General features: G+C 34.3%; 1 protein-coding gene and 1 pseudogene across 4 annotated transcripts in view; one reads left to right on the forward strand and one right to left on the reverse strand.

Moving 5' to 3' along the window:
• Positions 1-24,932, reverse strand: part of EPS8 (epidermal growth factor receptor pathway substrate 8) — a 176,546-nt gene that overhangs the window by 142,628 nt on the left and 8,986 nt on the right. The window contains exon 1 of one of the 4 annotated variants that reach the window (XM_055318541.1): positions 5,358-5,375. The exons of the other annotated variants lie outside the window; for them this stretch is intronic. The gene's annotated coding sequence lies outside the window, so the exon portion shown is untranslated. Of the gene's footprint in view, positions 1-5,357; positions 5,376-24,932 lie in introns of those variants that run through there. 4 annotated transcript variants of the gene reach the window in all.
• Positions 7,154-7,984, forward strand: LOC129505532 (40S ribosomal protein S3a-like; annotated as a pseudogene).

The following is a 24,932-nucleotide window of genomic DNA, read 5'->3' on the forward strand; positions in this document are numbered from 1 at the left end:
ATAAAATTATAATTAGATGTTTCTGATATAGACATATTTTAAAATAGAGATTTTTTTTTAGGAAGAAATCATAATGTCTTAAGCATAGCTGGGTAATAATAATAGGTATGTATGCTACTGATACCAGATAATGACATCTGACTGGTTCACACACCCAACTTTCCAAGTTGGTTACAAAAACATGGAAGGCAATAAATGTGGAATATAATATTTAACAGTCCTCAAGGATGGCACATCTGGATCAGTTCCAAACTAAATGGAGAGCCTGTGCCTATTAGAGAATACAGAAATAGCCTGACAGTTGCCTTACTCTTCCAACAATGGATCCTTAGGGCATGAGAATAAGAGACAGGAACAGACTTGACATGCAAGGCAACCTACTATCTTGCACCACAGTGACTGTGCTGGATTTACAACAAGGGGCCTCTGTTCCTTAATGGAAAATACTCAAAGATTCTAAACTCTAAATGGCTTTGTAAAGGTAATTATGTTCCTCTTCACTAGATGCTAAAACTAAAAAAAGATAAATTCACAAAGCTACACAGGCATATGCTACAAGGCAACCTCCTTTCTCTGTCCCATTTTAGCCTGGCATAAAATTTTAGTGTGGCTCTTCCATACCATATTGCCACTGTTCTAGTTTAGACTTTAGAGTCACAAATTCCAGTCACATTTCACACTCAGGACATACTTGTCCCATGCCTCCTCCACTAATTTATGTTTCCATAATTTTTTTCTTAAAGCATATATTATTTATCTTCCAAGTAATTTCCCTGCTACTGTGAAACAAACCATGACTTACTCATTTTTTATACATAATATAGCACAGTATTTGTACAAAGCCAGAGTATAAAAGGTATTTTATCATAAAAGTGAGCAGTAGCTAGATAAGAGGTCAAGAGATAATCTATTCAAATCAACATATTTCTAGGAAAAGCAAATTAAGAAGCCTTCCAGAATCAGTAGGAGAGAGGACAAATGTCAAACAAAAGCTATCAGGACCAAGGATTGATTTTATAAAAAACTAAAATGAACAGGCCTTTGAAGATCTATTCTCTCTCAAGTGTGTGATGCACTGTAAGTCATAAAAGTTGTATTTTCTGGGCTTGGCAAAGCTCCAACTAGACAAACTAGGAAAAAAGTACGAGAGATTGATTATTGGGAATGGGAGAGGGAGAAATGAGCAAAAGGGGCCAACAAAAACAAAAACTGGAGATACAAATTTCTTCAGAAAAGAAATAAGTGCCTGGGTGGCACAGTTGGTTAAACATCCAACTCTTCATTTCAGCTCAGGTCCTGACCACGGGGTCATGATATCGAGCCCAGCATCAGACTTTCCACGGAGTCTTGGGAAATCGCTCTCTCCCCCTCCCTCTCCGCCTGCCCTCCACACTCTCACTCTTTCGCTCTCTGAAAATAAATTAATTTTTTAAAAAAGAAGTGTGATCATCAGTATTACAAACAGATGCTTTTCAAAATGTCTACAGGGAGTTAAAGGAATTACAAAAGTCTCATATAAGGAATAACATTTTTGTTTTAGATACATGTCTATACCTAAAGTTTTAACAGAGAAATGAATACTCTTCTGTGATTTGTTTAGTGTTTAAAGAAGATACCATGAGACCCCTGTCCCAGTTAAAAGCTAAATGAAATTGATTTTCATCCAGGATCAAACTTGATCCTCTGAAATAGGCAAAATCATTCAATCATTATAACCAAAAAGAATTTGTCTTAAGTTGTAGCTATTCATACATTTCCTCTAACTTCAAACACCAGGTCACATTTTAAGATTCTCAAATTTATACTTTTCACAAATTCTACAGATCAATCAAACAGCAATCTCTGGTTTTCGACAAAGGGGACAGTGATAGTAGTGGACAAATACAATGGCAGCTGCTAACGTTCAACGTAAAGTGAACAAGAGATGGCATGATGACTTCTTGTATTCCACTCAAAAAATAACAGTGTGTTTATATAGATAGTTAAGGAGCATCTAAAGAATATTATTTGAAATAGACATTCATGCTAACGAGTTTACAAAATGGAAAGAGAAGGAGATATAAATAGAACAAAGAGTTCAGGTCACCTTTTGCCCAAATTAATTTTATAAAAATTCCACGGAGGTCTGGAGAATACTGCTTACCAGTGGTATTTTATGAAGAAAAAAAAACCCACAAATTTGTTTCTGCTATAAAATTTTCTGGGAAGCTTCCTGTTCTAATGCCACGGGTTATACACAGAACAAAACCAATAAATGACAGAGAAGAGTGGTACAAATGAAACCCTCCTCTAGGAACATCTACTGAATGGGATACACGAAAATTCACAAAAACAAGTCAGGCTTGATCCACTAAAAAGTACTTTATGCCAATATTGTGAGTTTCTTCCTATGAAGAGCAAACTAAATTTAGTTCTATTTTTCCAAGACATTAATAAAGTTTAATATTCACCCATCCCCCTCAACACTAAATACTTGTTTCAAACTGTGAACTGTCTTAGTCTCTACTAAAAATAGTTGTTGTAATAAGGAAATTGACATGATTGGTGTCTACAGCTCTCCTTCCAGGAATACCTGTCAAAATGCCCATTTGTCAGTTTCAAGCTGTCTGAAAATGTATTTTCCCCATAGGGTTTCCCAAAGTAAAAACATATCAAGTAGAAAAATATATTATAGATTATCTTTCTTCAGAGAATAAAAGCTAGATATTTTGGGGTTATTATTTATAAACAAGGTTTTCCATTTGACTTAGAATAATGTAAAGAAATAATCAACATTATCCTAAAAATCAGAATGTTGCTATTTTTCCACTGTAGTTGAGAAGTAATATAGATTAAAATCAAGGACTTCTAGAATATTAGAGCTGGGAAGGAATCTTGGAGATATCTAACTTTTTAAGATTGTTCTGAGTTACACAATTAATTATTGAATAATCCTGGAGGAATGGGTGAAGATTGGGATCTGTGAATTTTAAGATAGACAATAGCAGTTTCCCAGCAAAATACACAAGGTCGGTTGTATAACATTTACCAAATATTAATTAAAGAATACCACTTTAGGGATACCTGGGTGGCTCAGTGATTGAGCACCTGTCTGCCTTTGGCTGAGGGCATGATCCCAGAGTCCTGGGATCAAGTCCTCCATTGGGCTCCCCATCGGGAGCCTGCGTCTCCCTCTACCTATGTCTCTGCCTCTCACCCTGTGTTTCTCAAGAATAAATAAGTAGAATCTTTTAAAAAAAATACCACTTTAAAAGTTGGGTCCTTGATACTTTAAGACACAAAATTCTCAGAAGCCAATTTTTTTAAAGGGGAGAAAAAAATCTTAATGTTAATATCAAGCAAATATAATCTCTTTCTATCATAGCAGTGGTTTGTCTATCCACACACACCCATATTGAAAAACTTTTTTCCTATCCCTTTAGGTGGAGAGTTAACATTAAGCGATATTGACAGTTGTCTCTTGAAGTAATCTTAAGAATGATACCAGGTAAAATATGAAACAATAGGAGAAAAGACAGAAAGAGAAAGGTCTGGCCCTCTCTGCAGGTTTCCTAGGTTTACATATCTTTTGAAAAAGATAAAGGGAAAAGAAATGAGATGGACCAAAACTATTTCTTAGACACATGCTATTTTAATCACAATATACTTCTAACATTTTACAGATAAAATTAAAATCACCTGAGCATTTAAAATAGAAAATAAAAATTAAGCACAGTTACGGTTTTCATAATTGTAGTGGCAAACAGTTCTCTGCAAGATTCTTAAATTCTTTGTGAAAAAAATAGCCAATTTTCTTTCCCATATGACCCCAAGTTAAATCAAACATTCTCTGTCACCTCATAAGGTCCCACTTTATGTTCCATTAACCAAGACTGCATAAAATAACCTCAAAAAGAGGAGTTATCTTTCTATAGAATAATGTTGGTAAAATAAATTGGTGTGTACTCATCAACTCATCAAAAGGCACACAAAATAAGAGATATAATCAGTATTAAGACAAAATAGCAATTCTACTTATGCAACTTTTATCAGGAGATTCTCATTAAAATACATATAACAAGGAACATCTGGGTGGCTCAGCCGTTAAGCATCTACCTTTCGGTTCAAGGCAAGATCCTGGAGTCCCGGGATCAAGTCCCACATCGGACTCCCTGCATGGAGTCTGCATCTACCTATGCCTATGTCTCTGCCTCTCTCTAGTCTCTCATGAGTAAATAAATAAAATCATTTAAAAAATACATATAACAAGGCAGAAATAAATGAAAAATGTATTTCTATGGAAATATTTAAGGAATCATTCAAAATTTCAGCTAAAAGTGGCACTTGGGTGGCTTTGTCCGTTAAGCACCTTCCTGATTTCAGCTCAGGTTATGATCTCAGGGTGGTGAGACCAAGCCCTTTGTCTGGCTCTGTGCTGGGCATGAAGCCTGCTTAAGATTCTCTCTCTCCCTCTGCACCCTGACCCCACCTCCCTACTTGTGCTCTCTCTCCCTCTCTAAAAAAACGAAAAATTTTTTTCAGTTAAATAAATTAACATTATGGTTATCAATCAACTTTCAAAAGTTCAAACAAATATGGTATATTACTGTTAGAACAAAACATTCCCACAGAAATACCTTAAATATCATATCTTGAAAGCAAAACACATTTTAAGACATTGACATATAAAATGCACTTCTGATTTAAAATAGTCTCTATAAAATTATTCCATACATGTCATGAGAATATTCAAGATTCTGTTGAGTTTCTCCTCAAACAATGAACATCTCTAAATAGTAACCATATTTTCAGTCCTTTGTCTAATGCTAGCATTCTCCAGAATCTGAGTACACAGCAAAATGAACTGAACACAGCACAGAAATTTCCTGAGCATTCGGACCAAAGCCATGTTTCATTATTTTTCCAATGTTTTTTCAGTTTTGTTTTACTCTCAGCAGCTGAATAATATCCAAAATGGTTCCAGTCATAATTATTTATAATTTTCATATTTTTAATTGGATTTGATTCATTATAAAAACCTGGATTAAGACTCAATAATATCCTCACAAGCAACAGTGAATCTAATTCACTTTACCACAGAAAATTGTGCAAAATGAATTAGAAATAAGCAGGAAAAGAATGGATAGCATTATTCATACTATTAAAAATATTCATAATTACCATGGAATTTGATAAAATCAATGTGCTGATGCATGGCTTTTGAGGCCCTTTTCATGAGTGGTTTTTTTTTTAAGTGAAAATATCAGAAAGATCTCATTGTCTTACTCATAGGTTGCTATTTTACACAAACCTTGAAAACTGTACTCTAATGACAGGAATGGGTAGAAAAAGAAGGTGTAAAATTGAAATACTCTCACCTTTCTTGGCCTTTTATTTCAGGAGTTCAAGTTTCTTCATGGAGTAAGTTATAAACTGCTTCAAGACAATGGTTCAACTTATTAAATCTGTGAAATGTTTAAAGGGAATAATCATAGCCTACATTTGAAAGACTAAGAACTTGAAAAACAGGCATGTTTGCCAGAGGTTTTATTCTAAATAACAGAGTACATCCTGATTGTCTCCATGATTAAACTTTTTTCAGAGGATTTCAACTTACACTCAGTAAAAGTTGTGGCCACTGTTACATTTTTTTTCCTTTTCAGACAGAGAGTTAAGGTGTTACTGGTACGAAACTCACAATGGAACATACAAAAGTTCATTTATTTTATCATTTAATACATGTATATTGAGCTCCTATCACACACAAAACCACCATTCTAGGCCTTGCAACTTGTCTAAAAGTAGAAACTAGATATAGAGCCTACCTTGGGGAAACTTAATACCTGTTGAAACATAAGACATTTATATATATATATATATATATATATATATATATATATATATATATATATACACACATCTATATAAATTCCAGTACCAAAGGATCCTGAGAAAACATATGGGGAGAACATTTATCAGAGAACATAGATTATTCCATGATGGCATAGAATAAATTTGCCAAATGACAGATTAGAATTTGCACATGAAGATGAAGTCAAACATATTCCAGGTAAAAAAGAGGTAGAGACATTAAAGGCAGAGAAACCAGAAAGACAGAGGTAGGCAGAGAGAAGTGGGCAGTACTTCACCTTGGCTAATCAGCACATAGGAAAGAGAGTAGCAGGGCTAAACTTAAAATGAAGGGAAGTCACCAGCTTATGGAGGGCCTAAATTGAATTTGCTTCCCTTGGCAGTGTTTTACGTAACAGACTGATAAGATTTAAGGTTGGTTTTAGCAAAACTGATCTAGAAGTAGTAATTAAGGATAAACTGAAGTAGGATGGAGGCAGATGTAGAGACCACTTGGAAGGTAATAGTTTAAGAAAACAGTCATATGGTCTTAAAATAGTGAAAATAGGCCAGATAAGGCAAAAGCAAGGGTAAACTTCAGTTTGAAAGTAGCAGTACTTGGCAACCAAGTGTATATGGCAAGAAAAGGAGAAGTTGTCAAAGATATGTTCTTCAAGTGGGCTAGAAATTCTCCCTAGAATTGAACTATTTCTGGAGTTTACTCATGTAAGGATTATTTGTACCAGTACTGAGAGCTAATTTCAAAATACAAAAGAAAGGGGGGAAAAACTTATTTTGTACAATTTCATCATGAATTCAGATGAGATATCGTAAAAACATTGTTATCTACATTTGCTTCACTCTTATTTTTATACCTTTGGAAATGAATTAGAGAAAGCATACTCATCATATACAAGTCATTCGAGTGACAAAGAAAACACGAAACTCAAGTGTTATTCAATTATAACTTTCTTTTCAAACTCCAGGCAATAAGCCACTGAATAGAAAAATAAGCTTTGCCTAACCACCAGGTGAGGCTGGAACAACACAGATTAGCATTGGAGTGGAAAAGTTTTGTTTTCTAGAAAGTTGTGGAGTTCGATCCACTCTCCACCAAAACAAGAGAGCTTAACTTTTAGATATCAACCAAAAGACAAGTCCTAGCCCAAGCAACCCAAAATAACACAATGTCACCAGACAGAGCAAAATTATCCCATGAAACAGTAAATTTTTGTCCTTCAAGCTTTTTACCTTCATGCGTTAATTGTGGAATATTTTACCACCAGTCTCTAACTCAGTTTAATTTCAGCCATATCACTCAAGTAGATCTTTAAAAAAAAAAAAAGTCAATTTAGAGCAGCTCCATGGCAGTTGGCAAGAACAAGTGCCTTATGAAAGGTGGCAAAAAGGGAGCCAAGAAGAAAGTGGTTGATCCATTTTCTAAGAAAGATTGGTATGATGTGAAAGTGCCAGCTATGTTCAATATAAGAAATATTGGAAAAACACTAGCCACAAGAACTCAAGGAAACAAAATCACATCTGATGGTCTCAACGGTCGCATTTTTGAAGTTAGCCTTGCTGATCTGCAGAATGATGAAGCTGCATTTAGGAAATTCAAGTTAATTACTGAGGATATGCAGGGCAAAAACTACCTAATTTCCATGGCATGGATCTTACCCATGACAAAATGTGCTCCATGGTCAAAAAATGGCAGACCATGATTGAAGCTCATGTTGATGTAAAGACTACAGATAGTTATTTGCTTTGTCTATTTTGTGTTGGTTTTACTAAAAAATGCAATTATCAGATTTGGAAGACCTCTTACACTTAGCAACAACAGGTCTGCCAAATCCGGAAAAAGATGATGGAAATCATGACCCGAGAGGTGCAGACAAATGAGTTGAAAGAAGTGGTCAATAAACTGATTCCAGACAGCATCGGAAAAGATACAGAAAAAGCTTGTCAGTCTATTTATCCACTCCATGATGTCTTCATTAGAAAAGTAAAAATGCTGAAGAAGCCCAAGTTTGAATTGGGAAAACTCATGGAGCTTCATGGTGAAGGTAGTAGTTCTGGAAAAGCTACGGGGGATGAGACGGGTGCTAAAGTTGAACAAGCTGATGGATATGAACCACCAGTCCAAGAATCTGTTTAAAATTCCGACATTTAATGGTGACAAATAAAAATGTATTTGTGATGTTTAAAAAAAAAGCCAATTTATCAGGATATTAGAGACTTTTGGGGAATAGTTTATAGGCTAAACAAAATACAGTTGAACCCTGAACAATGTGGGAGTTAGAAGCACCCACACATGCATAGTCATGTTTTATTTTGACTCCCCCAAAACTTAACTACTGAAAACCTACTGTTGGCCCAAAGCTATATAAATATAAAATATATACCTTTTTCTTACAATAAAGTATGCTACAGAAAGAAAATATTAAGAAAACCATAAGGAAGCAAAAATGCATTTACAGTACTCTACTGTATTTATTAAAATAAGTCCACGTATGAGTAAAGTGAAGTTCAAATTCATGTTGTTCAAGAATCAACAGTATCTACAAAACAAGAACTTAAATAGTATAAACATAATTTAAGATCAAGAGAGCTGAAATGAGATAAACCAACTTAACTACTTTATCATACAGAAAATAGTATCTTCATTTGACAAAAGGAGTTCTTCTACCCCTGGATCAGCAAAGGGAAAGGAGAGGTGAAAACCTCTCTCATGGGGAGAATAGGTGGGTGACTGAGGGGTATAGAGTGGAACAGACTGGTTAAACACATGAGAAAGGCTAGAGAGAATATTACTGAAGAGGTTTTGGCAACAATAAAGGTAGGATATGTTTCTCAGGTTCCCAGATGGATTTTATGATTCTTGTTCCTATTATGAAAACAGAAAACTTTAGTCCCTATAAATCAGCTCTACTGTGGATTAAATAAACTTTTGCTAACTCACCTGAGGACATAATATTTTTTCAGAATGTCTTGGGAGAATAATTTCAAGCATGAGGCTTTATTTCAGTATTCAGCCAACACATTTATAATCTCTGCAATAAACCAGACCCTTAACTTCGGCACTGGACAAAAAAAAATTTTTTTAAAGTTACTACCTTCATAAAGTTATATGTATACCTCAGGTATACATATAAATGAATAAATAATAGCCTCTCAGTATCATGAATGATATAATAGATCAGTCTTCAATTCATTTCAATTATAACATGCAGCTTTTCCACACACATACTTTTCTAGATAATAAAGTACCTCTTAAAGTAATTTTTAAATTATTTTAATTCCCTTTATTTCCATTTGATATAAATTTAAAATAGTTTATTGTAACAATTTCTATATTTTATAGCATTTTATAAGATATTTCTTACTTAATCATTTAAACAATCTTCTTAATGCTTCTATTTGTCAATCTTTCCACAGAAAATTCTGAATATTACAGCCACTTCTCTTTCAGCTTTATAGAGATATAATTAACATGTAACATTATGTAAGCTTAAGATGTGCAATGTGATAATTTGATATGCATATTGTATATTGCAAAATGATTACATTAATTTTAGTTAATAACTCTATAATCTCAAGTAATTACCATTTTTGTGTGTATGGTGAGAACATTTAAGATCACCTCTCTTAGCCACATTCAAGGATATAATACCATACTATTACCTATAGTCACAATGAAGTACTTATATAAGATCCCTACAACTTATTCACCTTATAACTGGAAGTTTGTACTCTTTGGCTAACATCTCCCCATTTGCCACACAATCAGACAAGGCAACAACCACTATTCTGTTTCTGTAAGTCCAACATTTTTAGATTCCACATATAAGTAGGATCAAAGAGTATTTCTTTCCCTAACTTATTTCACTTAGCATAATGCCCTCAGTCTATTTACATTATCACAAATGGCAGGATTTTCTTCCACTGGCTGAATAATATTCCATAATTAATTAATTAATTAATTAACACACATTTTCTGTAGCAATTCATCTGTGGAGGGATTCTTAAGTGGTTTCCAAGTCTTTCTTAATGTGAATAATGTTACAGTGAACATGGGGTTGTAGATAACTCTTTGAGATCCTAACCTCCCATCCTTCAGTTAATCAGTGTTGGGATTTCTGTATCATATGGTAGTTCTGGTTTTAATTTATTAAGGAACCCCCACACTGTCTTCCATAATGACTGTACCAATTTACATCCTCAACAACAGCTTACAAGGGTTCCCTCTTCTCCCTTTTCATCCTCACCAACACTTGTTATCGCTTGTGTTTTGCATCAAAAGAGATATTTGGTACAATTTTAACCTTAAATTTACTAAGACTTGTTTTGTGACCTATCATGCAATCTATCCTAAAAGTATTCCATGTTCTCTTGAGGAGACTATTTTGCTGTTTTTGGATGGAATGTTCTACACGGTCTGTTAGGTCCATTTGATCTAAAGTATTGTTTAAACCCAATGGTTCCTTACTGATTTTCAGTTATGGATTATCTATCTTTTATTGAAAGTAGGGTATTAAAGTTCTCCACTAATATTGTATTGTTTTCTATTTCTCCTTACAGATTTGTTAGTATTTGATATATATATATATATATATATATATATATATATATTAAATATAATATATAAATACATTATATAAATATATTTATACATAAATATTTATTTATATTTAATATATATTTTTATATCCTCTTGATAAATTCACTCATTATCATTACATAATGACCTTCTTTATTTCTTGTTATAGTTTTTTACTTAAAGTCTATTTTGTCTGATATAAGTATAGCTGCCTCTGCTCTCTTTTGGTTTCCATTTATATAGAATATATAGAATATATTTTCCAACTCTCCAGTTTGAGCCTATGTATCTTGTTAAAGCTGAAGTGAGTCTCTCATAGGCAGCATATAGTTAGCTCTTGTTTTGTTTTTGTTTTTTAAGATTTTATTTATTTATTCACAAGAGACACAGAAAGAGAGAGGCAGAGATACAGGCAGAGGGAGAAGCAGGCTCCATGCAGGGAGCCTGACATGGGATTCCATCCCAGGTCTCCAGGATCATGTCCCGGGCTGAAGGCACTGCTAAACTGCTAAACCACTGGGACTGCCCTTGTTTTGTTTTAATCTATTCATCCAACTAAGTCTTTTGATTGGAGAATTTAATCCATTTACATTTAAAAGAATTACTGATAGGTAAGGACTTACTAATGAGTTAGGCTACTCATCTGTTTGGCTGCTTAGTAGTTACCTTGTTTCTTTCCTCCGCTGTTTTCCTTTATGAATTGATTATTTTTGTTAATGCTATTCTTTGATTCCCTTCTCTATCTTTTGTGTGCCTACTGTAAATTTTTGTTTATGGTTACCACAAGGCTTACAAAATATCTTATAAATAGAACAGTGTATTTTAAAGTGGTAACTTTGATCATAGACAAAAACTACACTTTTACTTCCCCACCCCCATACACACATTTTAGGTTTCTAATATCACAATTTACCTCTTTTTGTAATATATATCCATCAACAAATTATGACTATAGTTATTTTGAATTTTTTGTTCTTTAATCTTATACTAGAGTGAATAAATTAATGTACCACTACATTTTAGTATTAGAGCATTCTGAATATGGGTAAATACTTAGCTTCACCAGTGAGTTTTATATTCTCATATGTTTTCCTCTTACTAATTAGCATCCTTTCATTTCAGTTTGAAGAACTACTTTCAATATTTCTTATAAAGCAAGTATACTGGTGATGAATTCCTTTAACTTCTGTTTGGGAAAATATTTCTGAAGAACAACTTTGCTAGATAAAATCTTGGGTTAGCAGTTGGGTGTTTGTTTGTTTGTTTGTTTGTTTCAGCACTTTAAATATACCATCCCACTCTCTCCTGGCCTGCAAGGTTTCTGCTGAGAATGCCACTAATAGTTTAATGGGGGTTACCTTGTATGTCAGACATTTTTCTCTTGTTGCCTTTTTCTCTTTTTCTTTTTTCTGGCGGGGAGCACATGTGAGCAGGGTGCAGTGGGGAATGGAGAGAGAGGGTATCTTAAGCAGGCTCCAAACTCAATGTAAAGCCTGACACAGGACTCAATCTCACCAACTGAGATTATGACCTAAGCCAAACTCAAGAGTCAGATGCTTAACTGACTGAGCCACCCAGGCACCCGTCTTGCTTTCTGTCTTTGATTTTAGATCATTTTAGTATGTGTCTTGGAACAGATCACTTTGTGTGGAAATCTTGGGGAGATTGAGTTTCATGAATTTAGATGTCTAATTCTTTCCCAATATTTGATAAATGCTCAGCTCCATTATTTTTTTTTAAATAAGTTTAGTGCCCCTTTCTCCCTCTCTTTTCCTTCTGGGATTTCGGAAATTTGTCAATTGCTCCTTTTAATGGTATTCTATGGTTCAAGTAGGCTTTCTTCACTCATTTTCACTCCTTCTGTTATTGTTCTCTAAACCAGATAATTTGAAATAATCTGTAATCTACTTTACAGATTCTTTCTTCTGCTTGATCCAGTTTGATACCAATGCCTTCTACTGCATTTTTCATTTCATTCATTGTATTCCTCAGCTTCAAAATTCTTTTAGTTATTTTTTATAATTACTATCTCTGTTAAACTTCTCATTTTGTTTATGTATTGTTTTCCTGATTTCATTGAATTGTCCTTTCAGTGTTTTGTCATTTGGTTGTTTGCAGTTCTCCAAGATTCCTTAAAATAACTATTTTGAATTCTTTAATCAGGAAAATTGAAAATATCCATGAGAGTGGAGAGGATGTCAGCTACTGGAAAACTGTCTTCCTTAGTGGTGTCATTTTTCTTTGATTTTTTTTTTTTTTTTTTTTTTTTTTTTTTTTTTTTTTTTAGGTTCCTCAAGTTCTGTATTGCTATCTTTGCATTTGGAGAAACAGTCATCTTCTCCAGTCTTTACTAACTGGTTTCAGGAGAGAAAACCTTCCTTCAATCCTGTTGAAGATTCTGGGGCTTTCTCAGATCTTTTCTCTGGATATTCCTGCTGCATAGTTCTTATTCCCTGTTCTGGGGGAATTCGTAAGATTGTATACCTTCTGTGGATCCTGCAAGTCAGGTCAAATGCTGATAACCTCCCTTTGCTTTCCTTAGGGCAATACTGAATGCTCAAGTTTGTGTAGTTTCTCCCAATTCTGCAGTCAGGCTGGCTTTCTGCAAGTGCTCGCTAACTATCTGCAAAGGTTCATCCTCACTGCTTCAGGAGTATACCCAGGAGCCGCCACTATGGAAGAGGGAGGAGCAAGGTAAGGTACATGGAGTGTTGGATCAGTTGTAGAGATCCACAGGGGAGGCATCTCCAGCAGCTCATGGATCGGCTTCCTGATATAGTCTGCAAAGCTATTAGTAGGATCTGCAGCCCTTTTACACATTCCACCTTGAGCCCTAAATGCTGTTTTCCCAGTCATGCAATTCATTACTTGATATTTCAGATGGGGCAGAAAAGAAATAGGTCTCTTTGGTGATACTCCACATACTGGAGAAGCTGAACATTCTCTCACGGATGCTCACTTTCCCCCACAGGATAAATCCTGGCCAAGAAGGTCTTTCTTGACACTGAGTTCTGCCTTGGGGGAAGAGCAACACAGGTAAAGTGAAATCATTCCTGTGTCCAATCTTGGATTTATTTTCCTTTTTTTTTTCTCCAATAATGTGTTGGAACTTATCTGCTGGATTCCTAGGCTTCCATAAGGGCACTACTGTCCATACGTGTCAAAACTGGTGTTCTTTGCAGGACGGAGAGGGAAAAATGGTAAAGAAAAACAAAACAAAACAAAGCAAAAACACTTCTTATTCCACCATAATGAAAACATCAGTTTTCAGTAGCACAAGGGGTATTCACCCACCAACATTCTGCCCTGGTTGTGGCCTATAATCATTTCTTAATGGTCATTTTATGGTTGGACACTTTTACTATCAAGTAGCATAATATGTTACAACATTCTCACAGTGTACTGAGGTGTAAAACATAATTTTTCTCCTTCATTAAATGGACTTAGTCTATAATGATTTTGGTTCTTTTACTTAATATATATGGCATATAAAATATATAGTATATAATGTGTGCAGTCATTTTTCCCCCTCTCTCTTACCAGCCTGTCAGGTGCCCCTTCCCCTTGTTGTTTATATACCTCTTCAGAACCACATCATCAACTTCTATTGTTTTATTCTTCTGGGATTGGAAATAAGCTGAGCAAGTTAGTTCTAAAATTTTAATAAAGAGATTTTGAACAAAAGCCTAAGTATTATACCTGTGGTTTGAGTTGATGAACTACCATTTATATCATTTTAATAATTTATTTACCCCTCCCTCACACCGAGATTTACTCCCAGCCAGGGAAGGCTACATTATTACCATCTCTACTGCTTAGATATTTTTTTAAGATTTTATTTATTTATTCATGAGAGGCAGAGACATAGGCAGAGGGAGAAGCAGGCTCCCCATGGACAGCCTGACGCGGGACTAGATCCTGGAACCCCAGGATCATACCCTGGGCCGAAGGCAGGCACTAAACTACTGAGTCATCCAGGAGTCCCAGGATGCTTAGATTTTAAGACTAACTCTGTGATGAACTAGTTGTATGACGCAGGACAAATCATTTGACCTGTCTTGGTTTTACTTTCTTCATTATAAAAATATGAAAACTAGACTACACAGTCTTTACATATATCATATATCATATATTTTAAGATTTATCATATGTTTTCATTACTCATAATCTTTTTTTCTTAAGTAATTAAGATAATTACTCCAAAGAGGTGTTTTGATTGAATACTGATCTACTGGCAAATACTGTAGGTCTATTTTTAATGGAAAGGAGAGTTATGAAGAGTGGTGGCAGAAAGCAACTGGTTCAATTCCAAAGTTTCCCATACTGGCCCAATCTCAGCATTTTACCTATAAATCACAGGCTCTCCTGTGATTAACTTGAATGCTAGATATAACTTGATATAACTTGAATGCTAAACACATAAAAATAGAGGGATGGCAACAGTGACATATCTTGGGCAGCTGGAGGACAACCTTGTGACATCCATGGTGCAAAATATGGAAAAATGACAGATAAAGAAATAGAATGATATTTCAGATAAACTGTGTCTACCTTACAATTTCACCTCCAGAATACTCTGGATGAGAGATTAGGTAAAACAGTCAAACGGAACAAATAAACCCTGTTCACTTTTTCTATCATACTTTGTTTACATGTAGAACATATACTGGAATCTCACTAACATCAAAAAGCATTTTAAGCATTTATTCCTTCAATATGTATTACAACAAAAACTGAGTACATACTGTACACTTAGCATTGTGCTAAGGCCAAGAAAGACAAAGTTTACTCAGACACATTTTCTACTGGCAAGAGTTCATACTTGTTAAAGGGGAAAAAAAGTAAATAAACCATACAATGCAACTTAATTACTACTTTAAAGTATAAGGCACCACTTGGACACAAAAAAGGAACTAATTTTTTCCAGGAAAGTAACCTTTAAGCCACATGTAAAATAATATAGACAAAATGATGAGGCTGACAGAAAGAACAAACTCCAGGCAAAGGGAACAGCTTGTGCAAAGTCATGGAAGCATGAAGCTAAGTGTATTCAATTACTGCAATTATTATAGCATTTGTGGAGTACAAGAGTCAAAGAATGAGACCTGAAAGTAAAGGAGGGAGACTGTATCACAGAGGGCCCTTCGTTGTGTGCCACTACAAAGAGGAACTGGACTTTACAGAGAGCATATGGAAGGCACTGTAGAATTTTAAGCAAGGTAATAATATGATTATCAGTGGGGACAGAGAAGAGGGGAATGCTCTGTCAGCCATTCTGTAATTGGAATCAAGATTTGGTGACTGATTACTTAAAAGTGGGACAGAGTGGTGGGTAAGGCAAAGAGTCCAGAAAGATTCACAGATCACTAATGTTACCATTTCATAACAGTGGCTCTATTCAAAGAATAGGAAAAGAAGAGAGGGGTGCAGGTTTAGGAAAAATGCAAAAAATATATTTTGGTAAGCGTAAAGTCTAAGAGGCCTGTGCAACCTTTAGGTATACTCAGAGATAAAGGAATAGAGCTTCAGAGAATGCTACCAGCAGGAGAAAAAAATTGTTATAAAAGAAAAAGAAAGTCACTGTTATAATGAAAACAATGTGAAGTGCTGAAGTCATCTTGGAAAACAATAAAACATGAAATGAGATGAGAGCTAAGAAAAGAATTCTGGAAAACTCAGAAACTTCTCAACTTGTGAGTGTTCAGATTATGAACAAAACCATGAACTAAGCCAAAAAAGAAAAAAAGAAAAGAAAAGAAAGAAAAGAAAGAAAAACAAAAACCCACTGGCTTCTCTGATACCAACAGATAGAGCTACAATTTACCACTTTGGAACAACTTTTGGATACATATTGAACTCCTAGGAGCAGAGCTTCTGAATGAACATCTAAGTGCAAATAAATAAGGAAAATAGGTAGGGTGTAAACCAGGAAAGAATAACAAACACCATGGAAGCCAAAGGAAGAGAACATTCTTTTTATTTTCATGACTGGAGAGATATTTATTAAGATAAAAGGGGAAGTGGTGGGACTACAGATGTTTGTCAGTCTTTCCTTTTTGCCCATTTTTATTTTCCAGATTTTTCAACAGTGAGCACATATTCATTAACAATAATACAGAGGGGATCACAAATTTATCTCAGATATACAGAGAAGTAGTAGTTTCGCTATTAGATCTATAACTAACCCATTCTTCTTTACAAAGCCCATTTGTTAGAGGAGACACATTAACTTTTCATCCTATCTACTTAATTTGGCTCATTTTAGTGCATTAAATGGTCCCTCTACATATTTGCTTTCCGGTATGTTAATTAATCAACATTTAAATTTCAATTCTACATAGGTCTATTCTACTTGATTTTCCTTTTGATTCTTTCAAATAATTCTCAAAAAATATATATAAAACAAATCTTCATTTTCCCTAACCTTGAGTCAGAAATATTTTAGCTCTCCTCCGAGATATCCTTAGAGGTAAAGTAACTAAAAGGTAACTTTTAGGTACATTCTTTACAAGAAAAAAAAAAAAAGATCATTACAAGCATGCATTCCTTCAGTAAATGGACAATCTACAAAGTACTACAAATTCTAAGCAATAAAAAATTCAATAGTGAACTAAACACAGTCCGTGTCCTCTAAGAGCCTGCAGTAAATGCCACAGCAAAACCAAGACAAAAACAAAACATTTGCCTTTTGGCGTGGCTTTTACAAGACGACAAATGACCTAGAGGCATCATGAGCTCAGACACTAGACTACAGTGGGTGGACTCTACTGTAGGAAAAGTGAGAAGAGGAAACAACTGGTAATAAGGTTCTCCTCCAGAATCTCAGCTGGGAACAAGACAGAAATAAGGCAGCAGAAAAAGAACATTAAGAAAATAGTTTCCAGATACGCATAACACCACATCAAGAGAATTAAGAGACACATGGACTCTAGGAGTTTACAATACAAACAATCTGACATAGACCCATACAAATAAGACAAAGAATAACATTTTAAATTGATTCCATAATACATTCTATAAGAGACAGAGGCCTACATTAAAATTACATTCTACTGTTATTAATTTTGATTCATAATGATTCTCTTACTACAATGTGGCTTAAGTCAAGTTGAAAATTAGAAGGCGATCCTGAGGCCAAAGAAATTCAGTCACATTCCCAGAGGAAGAAGGAAAATGAATGAGATACCTAAATGCAGTTGAATATTAAAGATATGCACGGGACCAACTACCTGGTAAAGGAAGATGCATGAAATCTTTTAGAATTGGGCTTTCTGGCCCTTTCAAGAGATGCTGGAGAGGAATCAGAAAGTGTTAGGGGTGGAGAGAAACAATGACATACTAGAAAGCAAGTAAATATTCTAAGTACTTACTAGAAAAAATAGTGTGATTTATGTAAGTCCAATGGATATAAGTCTGTATCAGTTTTATAATCCCAGCTGGTTCAACATATAGCATATGACATGAACTATATACATACCATAAGAAGAACAAGTAAGTTCTTATCCACATCTAGCTAACATTAGAGGCAAGATGGCAAGTAGAAGTCAGTGTATGACCTAACAAAACTGCCTCACAACAGTACCTAAAATTCTCATTTTTGCAGTAGCAATTTCTAAAACTTATAACAAACGCTAGAAATCTTATGTAACTTTACAAAACATAATCAACTACATGTACTCATTAATATTTGTTTAATGAGAGGAAAACAGTCTCATCATCCTGGGATCATAAGGAACTGCTACCAGAAATACACAGACTAATCTACTGCACAAGAAAAGCATGGAAACAATTCCATCTTTAACCAACACATTCTCATACTACCTTTTTCTTTATTTCAAAAAAAAAAAAAGTCTTCAAAACACACTTCAAAAATAACTGAGTCTGCCATCCATCTTTAAAAAATACATAAGATCCTCCAGTAATGGTGAGAAGAAATGAGGAAATATTGTATTAAGTTTTCTTTTTTAACAAAGTGCTTTAATGTTATGGATCTGGCAAGATTAGAGAGAGATTCATATATCTATTCCTCCTTTTTTTTCTCCCCAACCCCCAAATTTCTATACAAGCCTAGTGTTACTTAAGCTAATAGCTTATAGCTCCAACTCTACAGTTGGGTAGACAGTGCTTGGAAAATTAGGTCACAAGCTTGCCACAGGGACTCCAATCATCTGTCTGGTAAGTTTGTATGACTTCCTCCTCCCTATGATCCTGTTATACACTGCCCCAAAGGCAAGATAAGGGAAAGGTTATCAGAATTTTCTATAATAGCTACAAAAATATTTGGTACACATCACTAACAATGTGGGAAAACTTAGGCACTTTTATCCTTCTACAGTCAACATAGTAATCAGTACTTTGATAAATATTATTGAGAACCTTCTTTGCACAGAAATTTTGTTTTTTAAAGTTCAATGCCAATAATGGCCCAATCCGTACTTGCTGACTTACAGCTTGAAAGCAATTCTTGATCCGGTTTCCAAACAATTAAAGTCTTTGCAATGCAAATAAAGATGTTTTTTGAAATAGATAGTTATGAATCTTTCATTCTTAGTAGCTAACTAGAAACACATGAGCCAAACACATTGCGGGGATCGCTTCAATGGTGTGTAATTTGAGAGGTGTGTCAGTAAGTGCTTTGCTCCACTAAAGGAGTCCACATTTTTCTCTCTTGTAAGTAAAATGCAAAGGCAATGTTGCTTCATACAGCAGTCTTAAAGTTACCCACATTCCAAATTCAAGATAAGAACTATTTCCCCATCTCTAAAGATTAACACTTTACAACCAGTCTTAAGTCTTCAGCATGACTTCATTTTATGAATAATGGCGTCTTCATTCCTAAAAGTTTCCAAGAAAAGAATATTGAATAGGGTCTATAAAAATAACACAAACCATGCTTGTCCGAGCTGATCTTAAATTAACCTTAACTGCTGGATAGCTTTCAAAGGGAGTACTGGCATATTACAATTTTTCCCAAAACTCTCCATAAATAAATCGACCTTTAGTGGAATTATTGTAAAGTCACACATAATTTTGAAGTACAGTATGAGTAGATGTAAAAATTATAATACAAAATGTGAATATCTTCACTCTCTTAGAAGCTAGAGAGAAGGGAGGAGGGAGAGAAGGGTAGAAAGGTTATTCTTTATTTTCCACATTTTTGACCATTTACCTAGAATCTAATGCTTACATTTTTATGCTTTTATTTTTTTTTATGCTTCTTTTAATTTAGGCTTCTGATATTTGCAAATTCAGTAAGGATAGAAATCTTATCTGTCTCAATTGCAGTATCTTTAATATTTAGTAATATGTCTAGCACTTAATATTTAGGGTTTTTTTAGTATTTCTTAATTGACATAAATTCCACTAACTGAAACAAAACTATCTCTATTAAATAAAACTATATATGTCCAAGACTATGATATCAAGAAATTATATTGGGTTGAATTAAGCCAATGACTTTACTAATAGTACAGCCAAATCCCTAATCTTACATAACTATCTCATATATGCATATTATAAGAACAATGACTAAAGAAAGTTGAAATGATCAAACAAGCTCCATCACCATTACAACAAACAATATTCACCCTCATATATGAAAGACAGTTCCAGGTGCATTTTATTGTATTCAGTATGCATTTGTGTACATGTCCCTCTTGTACAATTTTCTTTTAAAAGAGATTTTGCCCAAGTATTTTCCTTCCCAGTGACCCACAGAGCTGACAGCACTAACAAAACCTTGCTAATAGTAGAGAAGGAGGAATAGGAAGCTGACAGATTATAGCTATAAGTTTTTATAAGATTTCAGGAAAAAAAAACACTCTTAGCTGAATTAGTTTCTTTGGCCTTAAAAATTAAGCTATGTTCTAAAATCAATCCCTTGCAAAAATCCCTTGTCTTCCTTTGGAAGAGAAGAAAACTCAGCAGGCTTGGATCAGCTACCTAATCTAAAAAGTTTTCCCCAAAAAATCATGTCTACTATCTCAAGAACATGTAACTATATCAGCCTCCATATATAGAAAGCATTTGTTACACCTAATATCTAAAATCCAATTAATGTCCACATTAGCCTAATAGAATCAATGTTAGCTAGAAAGATCTGGCTGTTAAATCTTAAATATTAAGACTATCCATGTTCGGAACTGAAAGTCTTTTTTTGTGTTTATTTGAAAAAATATTTAATATACATTTCTATCACATAATACATTGCTCTTTACAGTATGCATAATCCAAGTTCTCCAGATGTAGCCCAAGAACAGCACAGTGATGGTAAAAATGGCTTATTGGTTTCTGTGAAATTTTAGTGTTTCTACTTTTGTCACTCCCAACTATTTCTATGGTCTGTCAGATACTACTAGTTTTCCCAATCATTTTACTACTTTATCCATTAGTTTGGAATCTCTTAGTGTGATCATATGAATCCCTTTTAAACCACAAATATAAAACAAAATATAACTGGTAGCCATTAGGTTAAATTATCCCCTATTCTCAGGTCTTCTATTCTGTAATAAAGTAATAGCTCACAAATTCACACTTCAAATATTCCATTACCTACATGGCAGAGGGAGAAAATGAAAATAACTACTGGTAACAGATATAGATGGAGGGCAGAAAGTCTTGGAGGTAAGATAAAGAGACTTTTATTCCGGTTTGAAGACCAGTTAGAAGGCCACGGAGTACTCCTCCAAGTAAAATTATTTTTTATATGACTTCACTTGAGATGTATTTGAACTCAAATTCTAAAATTCCCTAGAGTGTTAAGGGGCTCCTGTAAAACAAAATGTAAAAAGGAAAGAGAAAAGGAAAAAAAGGAAGGAAGGAAGGAAGGAAGGAAGGAAGGAAGGAAGGAAGGAAGGAAGGAAGGGAAAGGAAAGGAAAGAGGGAGGGAAGGAGGGAGGGAAGGAAAGAGGGAAAGTGCGAGAGAGGGAGGAAGGGAGGGAGAAAGGAAGGGAGGAAGGGAGGGAAGGAGGGAGGGAGGGAGGGAGGGAGGGAGGGAGGGAGGGGAGGCGAAAGCCAGTAGCATAGATTCTAATATACAAACAAAGCCATAGTGGATCTTTCCTAATTAGTATAAAAACTGGTGTTAAAAGGTATTCCAGCTCAAGTTAATCACTGTTAATGTATTCAGTCTGAACAGGATTTCATTATCTTCATAATGAGACTTAGTACTTCTAAAATAATTTATTTACTACTCAAATAAGATGAAGGTGATGAGGGCTTCAATCACTCCTTTGTTTCAAACCCTCTAGCAGCCTAAACTTAACCTTCACTGTCATAACCACCATGAATGCCCCCTTTATTCAGACTTTGCTCTCCATGACTGAGATCTCACCAGGCAGTGAGAAAAAGTTAGAACAGTAACTGGAAAGATAGCAAAGTAATGAAAGATACATGTTTCAACTAAGTCATTGGAGGACTGAAAAAAGCAGTCAGATACCAGGGCTAGAGGATGGGGTAAAACAAGGATAAGGGAAGCAAAACGGAGAAGGTGTTCAAGGGAAAATCCACAAGATCATTTATCTGTTTCAGGATTTTTATGAATATTTTCTTTATGAGACAATAGAGGTAGCAAGTCTTAAGACAGTTTTGAAAAGTGTGCAATAGGGCCAAGTGCATAGATCTTATAGTGAATGGTGCTGAAACTTTTTGTTCCAATTGTTTGGATAAGAAACATAAAAAAAATTAATATAAAAGATGAAGTTTTCAACATTGTATTCTACAAAGACAGCAAGTATACGAGTATATAAAAAATAAAGAACTGTACATTCCTAAATTTAAATGAGGTTACAATTTTTTATATTATTTTGTTTTATTATTCTTTACACATTGTTATTCAAGCTTGGCTATCATGGATTAGTGATTTAAAAATAGAAGAGATGAGGGGCACCTGGGTGGCTCGGTCATTTAAACATCCAACCCTTCTCTTCCACTCAGGTCATGATCTCAGGGTCATGGGACCAAGCCCCATATGGGGGTCCATGCTCAGTGTGGTGTCTGCTTGTCCCTCTTCCTTCCCCCATTTGCCCTCGTACTCTCTCTCCCTCTGTAAAATAAATAAAGTCTTCAAAAGTAAAATTAAAAATAGAAAAAAAGGAGACATTAAATCTGTGAATTAATGTAAATCTAGTTAAAATCTTTGGAGGGCTACTTTCCTCCATAATTAAAAACACCGTCTTTAATATAAATTCTTTAGATATACATATTAATTCCACATCTTGACATGCATAAGTATCATGTGAATAATGCTACAAGATTTGGCCCAATGACAAGATTTTTATCACAGAAAGAATTCCATTGCTTTTAAATCATTCAGAACCTAACAAGGCCCCACAAAAGAACTAAATAAAAGAACTACCAATAAAATTAATGTTTACCCTTGACTAAAATGATCCTGAGATGTAAAAAAAAATCAAATAAATAACACTAGCTGTAGTATATAGCACTGAAAATAGATTATACATCACAAGTTTTAATAATGAGGATAAACATGCTAAAATAAGACAACTCAACCTAAAGATAGGGTTTCTAATCAATATTTTTTCTGTATTAAAATATTTTAAAATTCTAATATATGGTTTAACATAAAACAGTTAAGGTTTTGAAAACACACTGGAAAGGGAAATTGGAAATTACTTACACACTTACATACAAATACAAACAAGTTGAGCATGCTATTAGGTGGGTGGGAGAATTTATACAAAGATGTAGTAATGTTCTATTTTCTTCCATTTATCAAAGTTAAATACATCTTCTCTATCATCACAAGTATATCTTCAAATTTAAGAGTCAACATATTTGGGATCCCTGGGTGGCGCAGCGGTTTGGCGCCTGCCTTTGGCCCAGGGCACGATCCTGGAGACCCGGGATCGAATCCCACGTCAGGCTCCCGGTGCATGGAGCCTGCTTCTCCCTCTGCCTGCTTCTCCCTCTGCCTGTGTCTCTGCCTCTCTCTCTCTCTCTGTATGACTATCGTAAATAAATAAATAAATAAATTTGAAAAAAAAAGAGTCAACATTTTTAAAATCATCTTAATGTATGTTCATGTCTAAAAATACCATTAACTTCAAATGTCAAAATTATTACAGAAGATTAAACAAATTGTATACAATGTATTTTCAAAAGTGACAGATTTCACACATATTTTTCTTTAGGGACTTGTTATGCTACTTGTGCTTTTTAAAATATTTTATTTTCTAGTGAAAATAGAAACAATTACAATATTACAAAACATTACAAAAACTAGAATTAGCAAAAAAAAATTACAGATTGTTTAATGATCATAAACTTTATTTTAGACACTGGAAACATTCTATTACTGCACTAAGCAAATAAATATATCAACAATACACATGTATTTCTAAAATAAAGAATAATATTCTAATGGTGATATTCTAAAATATTTTATGGTGCTAATAAATGACTTTCTAAATAAAATAAAATTCGTATCAATAGCCTTTAATAGAAATTTAAAAATATGTATTCCCTCTTTTTTTAAGTTTTTTGTTATTGTTGTTGAAGAATAGCTGACATACAATATCCTATTAGTTTCAGGCATACAATACAGTGATTCAACATTTACATATATTATGAAATAATTACCACAATAAGCCTAGTTATCTCCTGTTACCATATACAGTTATTACAATATTATTGATTATATTTCCTATGCTGTATCTTATATTCTCCTGGCTTATTTATTTTATAGCTGGAAATTTGTATCTCTCAATCCTCTTCCTCTATTTTGCCCATCCTCCCATCCCCCTCCCCTCTAGCAACCACCAGTTTGTTTTCCATATTTATGAATTGTTTTGTTTGTTCGTTTTTTAGATTCCACATTTAATGGAAACCATACTTTGTCTTTCTCACTTTGATTTTTTCACTTAGTGATAAAAATAAGTACCCTTTAGGTCTATCCACAATGTCACAAATGTCAAGATTTCATTCTTTTTATGGCTGAATAATTCCATTGTGAGTGTGTGTATGTGTGTGTGTTACACACACACACAATACCTTTATTCATTTATCTATTGATGGACACTTAGTTTGCTTCCATATCTTGGCCACTGTAAGCAATGCTGCAATGAACATATGAGTACATATATATTTTCAAATTCATATTTTCATTTTCTTCAAATAAATACCCAAAAGTAGAATTGCTGGATCATATGGTATTTCTATTTTTAATTATTTTAGGAAGCTCCACACTGTTTTCCTAGTTGGCTGAACCATTTTACATTCCACATTCCATCCAATAGTGCACAAGGATTCCCTTTTCTCCACATTCTCGCCAACATTTATTATTTCTTGTCATTTGGAGAATAGACATTCTGACAGGTGTGAGGGGATATCTCATTATGGGTTTGATTTGCATTTCCCTGATAATTAGTAGTGATGTACAGCATTATCTCATGTGTCTATTGGCCATCTGTATGTCTTCTTTGGAAAAATGTCTGTCCATTTAATTGGATTGTTTGGGGATTTTGGTGTTGAGCTGTATTTTTTTTAA

This window comes from Nyctereutes procyonoides, unplaced genomic scaffold, assembly GCF_905146905.1.
Source record: "Nyctereutes procyonoides isolate TBG_1078 unplaced genomic scaffold, NYPRO_anot_genome, whole genome shotgun sequence".
NCBI lineage: Eukaryota > Metazoa > Chordata > Mammalia > Carnivora > Canidae > Nyctereutes > Nyctereutes procyonoides.